Source organism: Sapajus apella, unplaced genomic scaffold, assembly GCF_009761245.1.
Source record: "Sapajus apella isolate SASKATOON/1434 unplaced genomic scaffold, GSC_monkey_1.0 scaffold2, whole genome shotgun sequence".
Lineage (NCBI taxonomy): Eukaryota > Metazoa > Chordata > Mammalia > Primates > Cebidae > Sapajus > Sapajus apella.
In genome coordinates this window covers 14,499,910-14,504,142 of record NW_022436942.1, presented here as the reverse complement: position 1 = coordinate 14,504,142, position 4,233 = coordinate 14,499,910, and the positions used below count along the sequence as shown (strand labels likewise).

At 44.3% G+C, this 4,233-nt stretch overlaps 1 pseudogene; it reads right to left on the bottom strand.

Moving 5' to 3' along the window:
- Positions 1–331: 331 nt before the first annotated feature.
- Positions 332–4,205, bottom strand: LOC116555688 (annotated as a pseudogene).
- Between the last annotated feature and the right edge of the window lie 28 nt (positions 4,206–4,233).

The window sequence follows — 4,233 nt, the reverse complement described above, 5'->3', positions numbered from 1 at the left end:
ACTTCACCTCCTTTTATCTGCTGTGAACTCCTAGTTTTCTTTAACTTCAAACCGCAACTTCTAAGAAATGCCTTTCTAACCCCCTTGCCCAATTACAGGTCCCCACTATTTGTACTCCCAGCACTTTGTGCATCTCTTTTTTTGAGATGGAGCCTCTTTCTGTCACCCAGGCTGGAGTGCAGTGGTGCCATCTTGGTTCACTGCAACCTCTGCCTCCCAGGTTCAAGTAATTATCCCACCTCAGCCTCCCAAGCTGGGACTACAGGTATCCAGCACCAGACCCAGCTAATTTTGTATTTTTTGTAGAGATAGGGTTTCATCATGTAGGCTATACTGTTCTAACTTCTAACCTCAAGTGATCTGCCCTCTTTGGCCTCCCAAGGTGCTGGGATTACAGGTGTGAGCCACCGTGTTTGGCTCACTTTGTGCATTTGTAGTAACATCTCTCCTCCACTAGATTGTGACCTCCACAAGAGCAGGGGCCTGTTTTGTCCACCGTTATAGTGCACATCATACATCCTTTATCACTCTGGTTCTCTCTACGTTCATGTCTTGGTGAAAGTGCTAGATCACCAACCAGCTCGTCTTATACTCCAACAAGCAATCTGGTCTGCTGACCCTACCCACGAGGCTGTGTGTGAGCCAGGTGGGCTAGGAAAGAGAGACTAACCCTGGCCCAGTGAACCCAAGATGGCCTGCTCCATGAAAGGGATCTGGTTCCCTGGTAGAAACAAAAGAGACTTTGAGTACCCAAGACCTCAATTCCTGGGGCTAGTGAATGGGTCATAAATGAGCCCCTTCTGCCCCTATTCTTTTAAACATGTCCACTTCCCTCAGGAGCTTGGATGGAGGGCACCTGGATGTCCATCCCAGGTATACTGGGGCCACTAGTAACACAGACCAAAGCAGTGAAGGAGGACAGGGTCAGGGTGGGGTGGGAGAGCAGGGGCAGACACAGCCAAGGCTGTGGGGCTTCCCCAGAGGCCCAGATAAGCTTGGGCCTGTAGAGGACCAGCTTCTTGGCATCACTGGGAACATTCACGAATTTTGTCTATGATCTTTCTGCTCTGCAGAGGCAGGGTGCCTTCATGCACCTTGAGTCCTTACTGTCCATGCCATCATTGCCAGAAGATAGAGACATGTCCAGTGGTGTATGTTTAAGAAATGGGAGGTGCAGCTAGCTCCCATGAGTCCTTCAGGTCTGACTGAGGCACCTCCTTGAGAAGTTTTTCTTCCTTGACACATCCTTTAGTTATTTCCATGCTCCTCACCATGGGTCCCGATACCCTTGGTGCTCTCAATATTGTAGGCTCAAAAAACATTTGCTGAATGAATACAGAACTTGAAGACTGCCGTTCCTCTGAGCAGTTGCCAGGTTCCCTGCCTGAAATCCTCTTCCTTCTTCATTCACCTAAGGACCAGGAGCAAGAAGACTGTCCTGGTCTCCATTGTTGGCCAATGGGTCTGAGGGTCCTGACCGATGAGTCCTCTGGTGTTGTTTGAGATGGTCAGATCTCATGAACTCTCAGCTGCACTGATCACATTTATATGGTTGATATCTGGTGTGTATCCGCCTATGTCGTGTAAGCTCACCAGATTGGAAGAAAGACCATAAACACCTTTCCCAGTTGAACAAATAGGGCTTCTCACCTGTGTGCTTGTATTGGTGGCTCATGAGGTGGAAGCACTTGGTACCTGTATAAGCTTTTCCGCAGTTCTCATAGTTGCAGCAGTAAGGCCTTGCCTCTGAGGAGTCCCCTCTACCAGTCTTTTCCTGAGGCCTGGCGTTCTGCTCTGCTATCTGTGACGCAGGTCTGGACTTCTCCAGTAGGAATGGGCCTGCTTGGGAGTCTGGCTGACTCACAAGAGTCCTGAGATCCAAAACCAGCAATGACTGGGACTCTGATGGGGGCATCCCAAGATCATGGGCATCATGTGGGGGGCAACATCAGAGCCACAGAGGCGAGCACAGCTTGGGCCTCAGTGGAAGGTATGGTTGGGGCCAACAACGTTTCATCAGAAAGTACTGTTGAGAGGCCAAGTTAAGGCATTGCATGATATACCCAATGTGGGACATCACTAGGATTCCAGTGGAAGCTGAGACTGCCAGCCTGAAGGCCACAGCCACCCCTGGAGTATTGGGCTCTCCTACAGGCATTATCTGGGGCCCACTGAAAATTATGATCTCTTGCTGAGGCGGAGACACTCCCTGACAGTAAATCATCCAGGAAGGAGTGAGAGTCGCTTGGGGGCAGTAGCTCACACCATGCTCAGCCAGTGTCATACTGAACTGTGGTCCCACTTCATCGACAATCTGCCCCGGTGCCTCAGCAGATACCAAGGGGAACCTCAGCATCTCTGTGCTGTGAGGGAAGTGCTAAATGTTTGGTAGGCCATGGTTCCAACAGGTGTGCACTCCAGAGCTTCAGAAGATGGGATCATATTCAAGATGAGTGCTGAGTTCTCCTTATCCTGGGCAGCCTGGTGTGCTGCCTGCCACTGGCTCAGCTCCCCAGCCTCCTGCTCCATCTCAGCCTGGGGTGGTGTCTTGACTCTCTGCTGAACAGACAGGGAATGACCCACCATGGCATTGCGGGTGGATATTGGGACATCGCTCTGGTTATTTTGTCTTTTCTTCCTTTATTCCTTTTTTTACTGTCTTCCTCAGTGGTTAAACAAATTTCTCATTTAATGGTAGTATGTTTTAATGTGTTGGTTTTTATCTTTAGTAGATCTATTTTAGGTTTTTGGAGGGGAGTTTGCTTGTTTTCATTTTTTAGAGATGAGGTCTCACTGTGTTGCCCGGGCTGGACTCAAGCTCCTGGGCTCCAGAGAACCTTCCACCTTAGCCTCCTGAGTAGCTGGGACTACATGTTCATGGCACTGCACCCAGTCTATTATAGAATTTTGCTTTGTTGTTACCATAAGGCATACCCAAAAGTGTCTTATAGACATGAGAAGTTATTTTAAATAGATGACAAATTAACTTCTATCACAAAGAAAATTTAAAACATAAATGAAGGAAAACTTAAAAGTCTCTACACTTTAACTTAATTCCCCCACTCATACAATTTGACTTTGTTGTCTCAATTTACAGCTTTTTATACTTCCTATCTTTCAACAGATTTCTGCAGTTATTATTTTTGATAGATTTGTCTTTTAGTTCATACTAGAGATATGAAGGATTGTATGCCATAATTAAGTACTATTCTGAATTTATGTGTGTATTTACTTTACCAGTGAGTTTATGCTTTCAAATGTTTTCTTTTTGCATACTAGTATCCTTTCCTTTCAGACTGAAGAACTCTCTTCAGCATTCATTGTAAAACAGGTCTAGCAATGATGATTTCCTCAGTTTTTGGTTGTCTGGGAAGACTTTATCTCTCCTTTATGTTAGAAGGAAGGCTTTGTTAGGTACAGTATTCTTGTTTGACAAATTTTTCTTCTGACTGAATGTCATCCAACTTCCTCCTGGCAAGTTGGTTTCCACTGAGAAGTCTGCTGCTAGATAAATACGAGCTCCTTCATTTGTTATTAGATTCTTTATTCTTGCTGCTCTTAGAATCTCGCCTGTGTTCCTGACTTTTGAGAGTTTATTATATGCCTTAAGGTAGTCTTACTTGGGTTGAATCTGTTTGGTGATATCTGACCTTCCTGTACCTGAATATCAATATCTTTCTCTAGGTTTGAAAAGTTTTTGGTTATTATTTTCTTGCATAGTCATTCTACCCCTTGCTCTTTCTCAACTCTTCCTTGAACACCAATGACTTATATTTTCTCTTTTGAGGTTATTTTCTTATATTGCAGGCATTCTTTATTCCTTTTTGTTCTTCTTTCTTTTCTGAATGTGCGTTTTCTAATAGCCTGTCTTTTAGCTCACTAATTCTTTTTTCACATGATCCATTCTGCTTTTGAGAGCTTCTAATGCATTTTTCAGTTTAACAAATGTATTTCTCTGTTCCAGATTTCTGTTTGACTTTTTAAATTATTTTAATCCCTTTGTTAAATTTATCCAGAAAATTTATACATTGCTTTGCTGTGTTATCTTGAAGTTTGCTGAGTTTCCTTAGAACAACTATTTTGATTTCTTGATCTGAGAGCTTACATATTACCATGTCATTCGAACTGGTTCCTGGTTTCTTGCTTTGTCCATCTGGGGAGGTCATGATTCCCTGTTTGTTGTTGTTTCTTTTTTTTTTTTTTTTTTTTTTTTTTTTTTTTGGGGGGGGTTTT